Source organism: Dermacentor andersoni, chromosome 2, assembly GCF_023375885.2.
Source record: "Dermacentor andersoni chromosome 2, qqDerAnde1_hic_scaffold, whole genome shotgun sequence".
Taxonomy (NCBI): domain Eukaryota; kingdom Metazoa; phylum Arthropoda; class Arachnida; order Ixodida; family Ixodidae; genus Dermacentor; species Dermacentor andersoni.
Window position 1 is genome coordinate 7,656,267 of NC_092815.1, and position 14,295 is coordinate 7,670,561.

Consider the following 14,295-nt stretch of genomic DNA (forward strand, 5'->3'; position numbering starts at 1 on the left):
CGTATGTAGACGTCTGTGAATGTTATCAGAGTGGGCTCTGTAAGCCTTTGTAAGGTCCTGCATGAGTGCCTTGATCATGGAGTTGGTGTCAGGTCGCGAGTAGGCAATCCGTATTTCATCAGAGGAAGAGGAGGCCGATCTTGCCTCACTGTCAGCGAGTTCATTACCAAAAACACCACAATGGCTAGGCACCCATTGAAAGGTGATCACGTGGCCACTTAACTCGGCACTGTGATAAAGTTGGACGATTTCAAGCACAAGCAGATAGTATGGTCCTTTCTTCAAAAAGTATTTTAACGACTGTAGCGCTGATTTGGCATCGCACAATATCGTCCATTTATGGGGTGTCTGCGTTCTCATAAAACGGACAGCCCCCCGTATTCCCGCAAGTTCCGCGGCCGTAGATGTCGATTTGTGGTCGCTTCGAATCGTATGACTGCTGGTCGGCATTGCTGAAACATTGCAATCTTCGTGGCTGACTGCTCATGGTTGCATTCTCGGGAGCAAGATGGGAGCACGCCACTTTGCGCATGATTTTCGCTGGCGCCACCTATTTGACCCACTCATTGTGGTTGGCGTCCGTACAGCAAGCCATGAATCTAAATCTGCTCAATCTCGCGGGCTCATGATAACGAAACTTTAGGCAAATTCATAGTTAATGAAAATCTGGGGTTTTAGGCGCCAGGATCACGATATATAATTTTAGGGTACGCATTAGTGGGGGACATTTTGACCTCCTGGGGCTCTCTAACGTGCACCCAATGCACAGCACATGGGAGTTTTTGCACATAGCCCCCCCATAGAATGCAGTTGCCGTGGCCGGGATTTGTACCTGCGTCTTCTAGGCGACCTCGTAGTAAGATCAGTTGCAGGGCTGGTGTTCTGTACAGCGGCTTCTCCCGACGAAATGCGTGGTGATAGTGCCGTGCCGACGTTCGAGCTCTCGTACGTAATATGGGGCGTGCTATTCTATTTTTTTAATCACTTGTGGAATCTAGCGCAATTCTATTTCTTGAGCTCACGCCATGAGTAAAGAGTCGAGATAGGCATCAATCGAAAGTTGAGTATTCGGACTACATACACTGTAGCGGTAATTAGGATAGCGGCCGTAGTTCTATCACAGGTGCCGTTTTTGTCTCGAAAATCGAGTACAAGTTTTGGTCGTTTCCATAGGCTTCCATACGAAATCTTTAACCCCTCTAAGAATAAAATTGTAGCTTGCCACAGCGTGGTCACCGAATTTGTCTCGTGTGGGTTGTCTTCTAGAACATGTGTGTCAGCTGCCGTTTTGAATAATCAACCTACAGCTTTAATTATTTGCCAAAAAACACTTATTCCATAGTAACCGCGCTATCTTCGTGCCGCGGCCGCTTGTAGCGCTACTTGGTACGTGTCCAAGAAAGCAGGATATGTGTGCGATAAGTCATGTACAGAAGTACCTAATGGGAATTACAGAAGTAGCTAATGCTACTCTTTGCCTTCCCTTGAGCAGCTGAAATTTTTAAATGAGTTCGCCAAGGAAGTTCCCACTGAAGCTTCTCAACGATGCTTCTTGGGACTCGCACTCGTATTTTCAAGACCTGACAAGCACATTTAAGGGAGCGGCTCTTGCAATCACGCACTTTAGGCTTTTGGGGCCACCAAGAGATGAAAGGCAGTAGTTTCTTTTGAGATTTCGGGGTATTGCTCCTTCAAGAACAGGACCTTTAAATCAAGAAAGTGCAGTTGCTGCTTCTCTGGGGAATTGTGTGTCAGCACCTTGTCCGACATGGCGGCTAGAACGGGTGCCTGAAATTCTCTGAATTTGAGTTGTTGTCAGCCTGCGTCCCATTGCTTGCACTTGAGGATTACCAAGTTGTCATCAAGTCATCCAAACAACTTGACTATTTGCTAGTCATGAAGTGCATATTCCAACCACCCGTCGATGGTGACCAACACAATATCACTGAAGGAGCCAAATATGAGCCACTGCCGAGTCCGCTCTTCTAGACAAGAGTTTGGTACTAAACGTTAATTGTCGTGAAGCGTACTAGCAGTCCAGGAGTCTAAAAAAGACATCCGCAGTTAGTCCAAAATTGTTCTGAAAGCTTACACTTCGTGCTGCGTCAATGGAGTCGCTGACAGCTTCAAGCATTCGGGCAAGAGGTGAGGAACGTCGACGAAAAAGGCCGATAGATTACCGATATCCTGTGTCTCGAAGAACTGTGACACTAGTGGTGGCCTGCGAACCAGAAAATGGCCATCAACTGCTGGCATAACAACTCTTTCTTGGAGAAATGGCCGAGTGCCAGTTGCCAGGTTCCCCGTTCAGATATGATCCGCCATAGATGGCAACCCCACTTGTGTGTTCTTGCTGAGAAGAACGCAGCCAGGCTGAGACTGCAGCTGTTGTTTCTGTTCTTGAGATTCGGAAGGTTCAGCTTGTCAGGCAGGTATTCTGGAGGTTTCATTTTTTTTCCTCCCAGGCTGTGCCTCTTTCACGAGGAGAACGTTCTGAGCAATCGCATCTTCCTCTTTTGTGTCGCACACCTGTGGCGCAATGACAATGAATCTGCCTTCTTTGTCAGAAAGAAGCAGACGCTGATCACGCTACCACAGCCATGACATCTAACCATCCATCTTCTTCGCTCAGCCGTTCGTGGATAGTGGAAGAACATCTACACCTTCTGTGAAATGCACGTCTTACCCTTCTTCATTTGACCTGAACACCGAGGTCCTGAGCAGTCCCAACGTACCGCGTCATTCGAGCTGCTGAGGAAGGCAGAATTTTCAATTTCAGCTCCAGCTGCAAGGTATTCATTGCTTAGTCAGGAATGGTAGATCGCCTATGAAGCAAACTGTGCTTTTGAGGGCAGACTTTTTTTCCTCGGTGTGATAGCCACACTCTTAGGGCGAAGGAATCCTGCTACCTGTGTTGCGGTGCGTGGTAGTTGGTTGAGGCGGTAGCTGTAGTTTGCCAAGCGGAACAACGGGAGTCAAAGCTATGGCAGTGTAATTGCGCAAGAATCGAACTTGCCTCCAGGCATCACACCGTCAAACTCTGAAGATGCCTTGTCTGTGACTAGGTGACGGTACCAAAATATCAACTACGCAAAAGATGTGCGTATGTATGTAGTTCTAAGTGCCGAAGGCAAGAAGACGAGTTGGCAAGTCGCTGAAACCGGAAGGTATACACAAGGAGTGGAAGGCAGAAGAGAAAAAAAGTTTGCTGTCAATGAAATATATTCCAAACAGGGTGATATTGATCTAATTGCTTTGTCTTAGCGTGGAATCAGTGCAAGGAATGAAATTGACGCAGAGTCACTTCAGAAAACTGAACATACCACACGAGCGCTGACTAACAAGTGGCTTTGTTCATTGCGTCGCACAATCAGTAAGTCACGTGGCAACGCATAGTTTGCCGCCCGCCGTCAGGTTATCGAGTACGCTCGGGAAAGAAAGGCCGATAATCTCACCCGTGACCACGTGCTCAGCTGGAGTTCTGATTAACGAAAACGTGATTATGTTCGTTTTTGTTTCATAGCCTCTGATATTGCCTTCAAGAGAAGTAACAAATATTACAAGATAGTCTCTGAGCTACATTGTGCCTTATACACTCCACTCGTGGTGGCTTTACCTATTTACTATTACTATATTTATATTATGTTACTAGTTACATATTTATTTAACCTTTCATATGTTGCGAGTCGAGCAGTATTTTGTAAGCGAGCACATTTTATAAGCGAGCACGCGCCTAGCGCTTCAGGCGATGTAAGCAGCCTGTAAGCGAAACGATACCCGAAGAACGTAGTAGTTGAAGCACGGTGTGAAGGCATGTGTTGGTACACAGATTGTCACATGCGTCCTTGCAGCGCATGGTTGAAGTCGTAGCGACAACCGCAGCTCACACCGAGCATCGGAGTGCGAGAGGCTTTGCCGCGTGCGATGTGAAAGCACTTCGCAACTTCCACCACCGAGAGCTGTTGACGACAGGCGGTCGCTCGTCAATTCGCGCCCTTCTGGTTCGTAAAAAAGTAAGCGCGTCCGAGAATAACACGTAAAATCCGAGCAGGCGTCACTGTGGCGCGGCGGCGGGAGTAAATGTCGTGGAGGCCCTCTGGCTTGTCACACCCTTCAGTCACTCCGCCGGACCTATAGCTCCTAGCTGACTTGTCAGAAAGGCTGGCTCATTTTCGAGCATGTTCCTGGCAGAAGAAAGAAGGCAATAAAGTGAATAGCAGAACAGTGCAACTGGCGTGTTCCGCATTTGTAGCTGAAGGACAGCGGATCGTATGTGCATCCTGTCTTGCCATACTTTCTGTATAAGCTAGGTGAAACATTGCGGGAGGAAGACTGAAATGCACCCTCATTCCGTAAACATCCTGGAATAAACTCGGAATGCTAGGAGACATAGAGCTTGGCAGTACATGCGTGGGGTTGATGATGATGACATAAACTTTATTAAAAAGAAAGAGATGGCGATCTTGCATATGACGGCCTCAGATGGGTAGCTTCCTTAGTACGGGATGCTATGGCCCTCGGCTGTCCGCCTTGTTCGGTCCGCCAGTCGTCCCTGGTCAGCTGGCACCTCAGTGACACCACTGCACTGCCAAGCCATATGACAGAGCATGTTGGGTATTCCGCAGAACTGACAGTTGTATTCGTATAGCGTACCTTCTGCACGGTGTAAAAATATAATTTTGGTGTTGACATTCGCCGCCCGCCGCGGCGGAGAGCGCACGCAGACGTTGTTCCCTGCAGCACATGCGCCAGCAGCAGCTGCGTGGAGGGCGCTGCTTCTCAGGGGCCGATAGGGCCGAGCGCGGCGAGGCACATTTTAGAGCGCAGGTATTAAAGGGACATTGAAGTGAAAAATGATTTCTTCTGCTTCAGTACATTACCTTTCTACAACACCAAAAACACCACTCTTACAACGATAAGACGTTCGGTAAGGCAGAAAAAGCGCAAGAACGAAATACGGGTAGCGACGCCTAGTTGAAGTTCCCGCGCCTGGTGCTGTGACGTCTTCGATTTTGATGGCATCTTCTAGGGCCTACTAATTACACACAGCGGTACAGATTGACTACTTTGTGTTCTAAAGGAACCAAATATTAAACATGGCAAGTTTCGGGAACCTTTACTCAGCCAACGCGGCCCAAATGCGAAAACATACTTTGGAGTCCCTGACGTCACGCTGACGCACTGGCGCTGGGGTTTCCGTGCGAAATTCAAATGCCGATACTTGAACCTTCATTTTCTCATCAAATAATCAAATTATTTTTTTGAAATGACTGCCTGCAGGGTTCTTAAACAATGCTTCATTAGTCTAAACTGATTTATTGTTTCGCTTTAGTGTCCCTTTAAGCGCCCGTTCCTGCGTCGAGCTTCGGCGTCGTAACCAAGCGAAGGATGGAAGAGCGAAAGCGGAGCGCAGCGGGCGATGAAAAGCGAATAGAGCGCGAGGAGGAAAGCGGAGGAGGACACTACAGCGAAAGCATGAGGGCGAAAGTGGAGGAGGATGGTGTGGCGAACGCGTGACACGAAAAGCGTAGTGCCGCTCTGCGGCGACGATGGTGAAAAACTAGAGCAGCGCGCGTCGTCTGTTAGCCGATGGCATGCAGCGAGCGCGTCCAACAATGCCATATACCAAAACAAAGCTCTGCATTAGCGGAGGTCTGTCTGCAGTGGCGGCTCTGAATCGCGCCCGCGTGTCACCCACGCGCGGCGTGTCGCGATCTCCTGATTAGCGAGGCAGTCGCGTCACACTTTGCTCCGTTTGCAACGTGCCGCGCGAAAGAGATTATCCGCGGCAACCATATATCGCAAAAAAAAAAAAAAAACGCATTGGGCTGCGATTTCGCATTAGGGAGTTTGGTAATTGCCGGTGAATTCTTTTCAGCGCCCGCGTCTCGCAGGGCGCGCGTCCCAGTCGTAACTTCTTTCTCAGTGCTGGCTCATGACATCTAGTTGCATTATTCTCCTTCCAAAAGAAAGGCATCGACCCGATGCTTACTAAACTAGAACGCACAGAACAACAGAAGAGTGCGCGCGCAGTAAGCTCCGGACAACACAGGACGTTCCGCGAAGTGAAAGTATGTTCACTAGATGTGGCTGTGAAATTATCTGAAAATGTATGGTTTAGTATGGTGGCAGAAAGGTCGGAAGGAATTGGAACACCGGAAGAGTCGGTTAAGACAATACTGTTGTCAGTCGAAGGAATTCTTGCACGCCAAAATTTTTCAACATTGGTGGTAAGCATTGAAGGCAGAGCATGTCAATGGAAGTGCTTTTTGGCGTCTTTGACCGCTTGCACACAAATGCGTTTGACGCCGCTGTATGCGGTTGCTAGCGTTCACTTGTGGGTGAAAGCTTTGCATTGCGGTAGAGGCGCTGATTTTTATTTGATAAGCGCCTAATATTATTATTGTACCAGTAAGGGTTTGTGTGAGTCGTAATGGTAATTTGAAAGGCCGTGGGAGGCGGGACTCACCCGGCAGGACTTGGGAATTCATTGTAAGGTTCGTTACATCGCAATACTAGGCACGGACAAAAACGACGACATGGCGCTGTGTCGTCGTTTTATACTTTCGTTTTGTACCTGTCTTGCGTTGCGCTGTAACGAACGTTACCATGAATCCTAACTAACTCGCCCAACTTGCCGTCTTGAGAACCTGGGAAGCCAGCAAGCAACCTTCGACCAGGCCGAACGAGCCGCTAGAGCCAGTGGGGCCCTGGAATAGGGGCTTCACCCGCAAGAACCTCAGTCCGCTATGTAAATAAAATGTTTATTCCTCCTCCTCGGCAGCACGACGCCGCTCGTCGGCAGGATGACGCGCACGAAGCAAACCTCCATCACAGTCGCTGACCCGAAAATCGAGCGCCTTCTGCTACAGCGGACCGTGAGTTTTCGAAGCGAACATGCAACAGCTTCTGTGAAGACACATTTCACTTTCGTATTCTGCCGAATCCTAGAAAGAGGGATCAACCATATTTTTTTCATTTTTGATTCTTCTCTTTGGGAATGTAAATGTTCGAAGCAAGAAGCAATAAACTAGTACGATAGCTAGTCTAGAACTGCACCAACCAGCCCAGGTTTCTACGCTACGGAAGCACGATTTATGTGAACGTATACTTATGCACGCACTGGTAAGAAGAAAGCGACCATGCTGTATTGCGCAGACTTAAAAAGACATCATTATGCATAGGAAATGGTTCTTTCACTAGACAAAAATTCTAGCGCACAGAACCGAATTCGTCGGTGCCAAGCGCATCGAGGAGATTGCCTGAGGCAACAGCGCACCAACGCCGGCGCGGAAAACGTAGCGAGGAGGGCACGGCGCCGGCTGCCGCGACAACGGCGACGCACTACGGTCGCGCTCGCACCGCGACCGCTGCAGGCTGGCGCATTTGCACGCGCGCCTCTTCCGTGTGTACGGAAGCACAATCGTCTTCGCTCGCGGCAGGCACGATTCGAGCCAAAGCTGCCCTGACGCGCGCCTCTCCCTCTTTGCGCGAAAAACGTATGCACGGCACACGTAAAGGAGCCCTTTCTCCTCATTTTCCCTGCTCGTGGTGGCATGGAAGCAACGTTCTGCCGAGGCTGGGCCAACTAGCAAAAGAGGAACGATACAGTCTGGTGTGTGCGTCCTTGTTTGTGCTTGCACGTGGGTCTTTTGTAGTAAGGACGGACGGCAAAAAGGAAAGGAATGGGAAAGGGTGTGGGGAATACATCGAGCAGGCGAAAGGAGCAGCCCGCAGGTTCCCGCGTTCACATCTGAAGGGGGAAACAGGCTCCTCTGCCTTTGCGCTGCTACACGCGCCAGACGGGGGCTCGTTGTGCGAAATCTGTGGCGCGATTAGCACTAATTCCCGTCCTCGAGAGACGACGCGCGAGCACAAAGAGCTCCGGAAAGGGCGCTCCTGCGAGAGAGATGGCAAGGGAAACAGAAAGCGAGACCGAAACAGAAGACCAAGATGTGGGTCCGCAAAAAGTATATATATAACGAGCGACAGGAAAGGGTTCCCAGGAGAAGAAGGGAAACGAGCGCTCCTGGTCGATTGTTTGTTCCTTCCGGCCATCCTAATTTAGGCCATGGAAACAACGGTCTTTCATCTACGCGAAGAGGAAAAGTGAAGAAAGGGCCTTCATTTCGAGAAAAAGAGCTAAAGGCGCCTACGACGGCACCTTTATCTCCACGAGCACACCACGGCTCTGGTGAAATTTTATAAGGATAGAAACCGGTTGTGCTAAAAAAGGCAAGGAGAGGCATCGGGAAGACTGTGTGCCGTGGTGGGAGAAGGAGGGGAGTGTGTCATAACGAATACGATAATATGATAGATAGATAGATAGATAGATAGATAGATAGATAGATAGATAGATAGATAGATAGATAGATAGATAGATAGATAGATAGATAGATAGATAGATAGATTCAAAACGGCTGAAGTAGGCAAAGAAGGCTATTCGCATTAATACTTCCTCTATGCTTTCCTAAACTTCGTTATATGTTGGCTTCATATGTTTGTGACTAAAAAAATAGGGCTTCTCGGTTCCTCTTCTTCCCGTTCATTGAAAGATAGGTTGACACTCTTAGTTCTCTTTCCTATGCGAGGGCATGGAATCCTTAACCGCGCTACGGCACCGTAATTTTCGCCTACAACTCTTCCTCTGCATATCATAATGACCGCAAATAAAAACAGGGACAGAGGGAGAGAACACATAAACAGCATGATACTGCATGTTTACTGCATGATATGTAGTAAACACCAACTAGGCCAAAGTGAAGTTCTTCTGGAACTCTTCCTCTCACCATCATCACTATTTATTTATTTATTTATTTATTTATTTATTTATTTATTTATTCAGGTTTCCTTACAGGTTCCGTCAGGAACATTGAGTAAGGGGGGCGATTGAATCAAACTCAAGTTTAAAAGAAGCAACGCAGTATCAGATTCAGATTCATATTCAGATTTATTGGTTCCAAAAAAAAGAAGTAATTACATGACAAATATACAGACGAGGGTCCCGAAGCGAAAAAACTGTAGTGGGACCCTCGGTTAATAATAACAGCATTGATGGGGATATAAATAGTCAGCAAATTAGCGTATTATAAACAACGTCTACAGATTAAATATATGATTAGACATGTCATTTACAATCAAACACGAAAAAGCACGTTATACAAGAAAGTCGGAAGAAAGCATGGATGAAATACAAGAAATGACATGTGATATAAAAGTCGAAGGTACACCGCCAGATCGTGGTTAAGTTATCGCAGGAAATGATGCATAAGGTGATTTTTAAAAATTGCAAGAGAAGTACAGGATTTTATGGTTGATCGTAATTCATTCCAAAGAGAAATTGCAGCGAAGGAAGTTGTTTTTTTGCCGTAATTCGTATGAACCATGGGTAACAAGAAATTGTTGTTATCCGCAAATCTGGTAATATTATTATTCTGCAAAAGGTCAGTTGCAATGAACGGAAACGTAAGGTTATTATGAAGCAACTTGTGGAGTAAGACGAGTGTGTTAAACTGGAACAAATTATTAATAGGCAAGATATTATACGCGCGAAGTAACAAAGAGGCATTGGATTGCATGAAGCTAGAAGTGATAATGCGTATTGACTGATTTTGGATATGTTGAATTGATGATAAGCGACAAGCGTACGTGTTGCCCCATGAAGCAATGCCGTAATTAATGTGACTATGAATGAATGGATAATACAACGCTAGCAGAGCCTCACGAGAAAAAGAAGGGCGAGCTTTGATTAATGCACGTATACCAAACGCAGTCTTGTGCTTGAGATGTTGGAAGTGAGAGCGAAATGTAAGGTTAGGGTCAAGATGTATGCCAAGAAAAGTGACATTGGTGCTAACGGGAATTGAATGAATTCCAAGCTTTACTTCAGGAATAGAAGTTAAAACGCCTTGAGCACTTTTGAATAACATAAATTTAGTTTTTAAAGGGTTAAGAACTAAGTAATTCTTGCTACACCATTTTATAATGTTATTTAATGCAATATTTAACTTAGAAGTAAGAGTAGTAGCAGATTTGTCAGATGAAGATATGGTTGTGTCATCTGCGTATAAAATGCAATGAACGTAGTTGGTGGAGTTAAGAGAATCGGGAAGATCATTAATATATAAAATATTAATATATCTATATATATATATATATATATATATATATATATATATATATATATATATATATATATATATATATGATATATATGATATATAAATATATAAACAATACAATGTGGTTATATAGTACAAATAAATCAATAAAAGAAGGTTAACATGACACAAGTAGATTTAGTTACAAAAAGGTTATTGTTTGCAAAGCCGCGATAATGCAAGAATGTAAGATGCACAAGGGGTGGAGAAAGCCTGTTCAGTGGGCAGGCAGTAAGCGCACGGCCACAACTGGCACGCTAAAAAAAAAAAGAAAAGCAAAATGGCGGCAATACACCCTCACGTAATCACAACGAAACATAGTTACAGTATTTAAGATGTATAAAGTTGATACACTTGGTTGCGGAACGATGCGTGATCGGGTTACTGAAACGATTTCGTTAGGAAGAACATTCCATAATGTTATTGCTCTGGGCAGTGTCGATGAGTTGAATGCTCGTGTGTGGCCGTAGATGCGTTTGAAAGAGCGATGGTTGTTTAATCGATTGGACATGCGCATGGGGGATTCTAGGGGTAGAGGTGAAAGATAAGCGCAGTTTATATACTTGTGTAGCAAACAAACGATAGCGACAGAACGACGGGTGTCTAAGGATTCGAGAGTAGAAACGCGGGCGAGTTGTCTCGCTTCTTCAGCTCCTTGAGAGAAAGCTTCAGCGTCGGTGCCTATGTCGCTGCAGTCATGTGGCAACATCGCATCGAGCATTGTCGTCACTTCGTCCTCGTCGGGCGTCCTCGTCAAAGTGAGCCAGTACAGGAGGTGTTAGCAGGCGCTTTCGGAGATAATTAAACTCTGCTTGTTCTTCTTCGATCCACACGAAGGCAACGTCTTCTCTTGTAAGGCGCATTAATGGTGAAGCTATATGTGAAAAATTGGCAATAAATCTTCAGTAATACGCGAAGTGACCTAGGAAACACCTCACTTTCTCCTTGGCCGTTGGCGCTGGAAACTTTTTGACTGCCGTGATCTCGTCGGGGTCAAGGCGGCCGCCTTGATGACTCACAATATCTCCTAAGAACTGGAATTCCTCGAAACCAAAGTCACACTTTTCTGCTTTCAGTATTAGGCCGGCGGACCGTATCGTTCGTAGAACATAAGTGAAATAAAGATTATTATTATTATTATTATTATTATTATTATTATTATTATTATTATTATTATTATTATTATTATTATTATTATTAACCACCAGCAGCCGTCTGAGGTGTTGCTCGAACGTTTCCGAATAAACGATGACGTCGTCGAGGTATACAAGGCATGTCTGCCACTTCAGGCCTAACAGAACCGTATCCATGAGTCGCTGAAAAGTTGCTGAAGCTGAGCATAAACCGAAAAGCAGGACCTTGAATTCGTAAAGCCAGTCAGATGTTACGAAAGCAGTCTTTTCTATGTTTCTCTCGTCCACCTCGATTTACCAATAGCCAATTTTTAGGTCCATCGACGAGAAGTAGCGGGCATGCCTCAGCCTGTCGAGAGAATCGTCGATACGGGGTAATGGGTATACGTCTTTCTTTGTCACCCGGTTCAGCTTACGTTACTCGACATAACAATGTAGACTGCGTCTTTCTTTTTGACCATCGCTACCGCCGATGCCCACGAGCATTTTGATGGTTAGACAATGTCGTCGGCGAGCATTTTCTTCACGTGCTCTTGGATAGCTTCGCGTTCTTTTGGTGCTACATGGTACGGGTTTTGTCGGATTGGTCTCGCTGTCTCCTCCGTTATAATCTGGTGCTTCCTCAGTGGCGTCTGACCGACCCTGGATGTCGACGAGAAACAATAGCGAGACTGGTGCAGCAGGCCCACAAGGCGCTGCCTTTCCGCTTATCATAAGCTCGCGCTCACTTCAAGAACAGGTAACGGCGCCGAAGCCTCTTGCTCTCCCTGTTGTAATGCAAAACAGTCGCCGAATTCCGCAATCTCGTCGAGGTAAGCAACTTCTGCGTCTTTTGCAACGTGACGTCGTTCCTTGCTGAAGTTTGTCAGCAGTACTTCTGTTTTCTCACGCATTACTTTGACGAGACTTCTGGGCATGATAACAGCTTGAGTGAGCAAAAGCGTAATTATCTGCTCTGGAAGACTTTCCCACCATACTCTGTGTCGCACCTGACGGAAACAAGACGGCAAGATAACGGCGGTACGGTCACGTCGACTATGATGCTTAAGGACTTGCGCTGTACATAGTTCTGCATTTTCGTCCCCAAAAAAGGTTAGTATACCTTCTGGTATGTTGATGACGGTTCCATACTCGCGTAAGAAGTGCATACCTATCATTACATCTTTGCAGCAGTCGGGGAGAATAACAAAGTTTGCGACGAATGACGAATCCCCTATGTTGACCCTTGCAGTACACTTGCCAGTCGGTGTCAGTAGCTCGCTTCCAGCACCTGACCATTCCATTTTCACTTTGCCAAGTCTGTCCGCCAATTTTTCAGTTATAATCGTAAAGTCCGCGCCAATGTCTACTAGCGCCGTCACGTCGCGGCCGTCAATTGATACAGTAATATCGACGCTAACAATGTCGTCTGTCGTCAAATCATCTGGCTATATCGGTTGCTCATTCGACGGCAAAATGGGATTTTCAGCACTTCGACGTGTGACAACCTTCCCACCTGAGGTTGCGGCCTTCAGTTTCCCTGGCGTGGGCTGGGAGATTGCCCTCGGGCCACGTCGGTGGAATAGTCTTGCAGGGGGAGAATGATGTCCCGGAGAGGGGGAGCGCGACCGGTAAACGGGAGAATCGGCTCGCCAGCCAGTCGAATTCGCGTTGACGTTCGCTCCGCTGCCGTTGAAAGCACGACGAGAAGCAGTGGATGGGAATGCTTGGTACCCTGCGACGCGATAAGTGCAGTGACGGCAGATGTGGCCCGCTTCCCTACAGTGGAAGCACACAGGCCTATAGTCAGCTGTGCGCCAAATGTCGGTTTCGCGTAGTGGTGGTCGCGTCGCTTGTTCCCTACTGCACTAAGGCGGTGCCGGTGCTGAGCGCTGGTGATACTGCGGCGTCGGCATCGGAGGTGGCGGTCGACGGACGACGTCTGCGTAGCTGAACTGCCACGTCTGGGGATGTGGCTCGGGAGCCGAAAACGCTTGGCTTATTTCTTGGCGCACAGTTTCAGCCATTGACACAGCTGTGCATTCACTTGGCGTGGCAGTGAGCTTTTTGATCTCTTCCTGAACTATTTCGCGCATCAGCCGGCGCAAGGAACCCTAGTCCGTAACCGTCACTGCTGCGGTGCTTGCCGGTTCACTGCTGGTCAGGTGATCATACTGGCGGCAGTGTAAATGTAACGAGCGCTCTATGGCTGTCGATTCTTTAATAAATCGATCGACACTTTCGGCGGGTTCCGCACAAGACCATCAAGCAGCTGCTCCTTTACGCCGCTCATGAGGTGGCTGAGTTTTTTTTTTTTTTTGCTCCAGGGATATCGGGGTCTGCGCGACAACAAAGACGAGGCATGTCCTCAGCGAACATGGCAACAGTTTCATTCGGCTTTTGAATCTACGATTCGAGAAGACGCTGACCAAGATAGCGGCAAGGGTAACCGCGATTACTACGGTACAAGGATGAGGGCGAGTATCGATTAGGTGCAAGAACACATTTTGGTGCAAGTAGTTTAAATATCGGTGAGAAAAGATGACGAAAATAACGCAGACGCTGTAGCGACCTCTATAGAAGAAGTGCCCGACATCGAGGAAGTAGCCGAGGAACTCGAGGCATTATCAAAACTCACGCTCTCGAAGCACAGCGTGCTGCAGTGCAGACAAACTTCGCAGCGACCCCTGACGTTCATTTTAGTTGCGAATAAGATCGTCAGTACTGCTGTAATCATCCTTTTGGACGGCGCTCCTTGAGTTTCTTCGGGCAGGAATAGCATGCTGACGGTGACTAATGCGTCGTGTTCCTGAAGGAGCAAAACAGTGATGTAAGCCTCCTACGGCAATGAGGTTAATTTCACGCTTCGCCTAACTCTACAAAATAACTATAGCTATAGAGTAATAATATAGTAACTGTATAATAAGCCTCGGGTAAAATCATGTATTAGACTTTTAAGAAGATATTCCTTAGGCTCGAAGCATCTAAGAAACCAGTTAGCGGCCGACGAGGTGCTAAAGGCT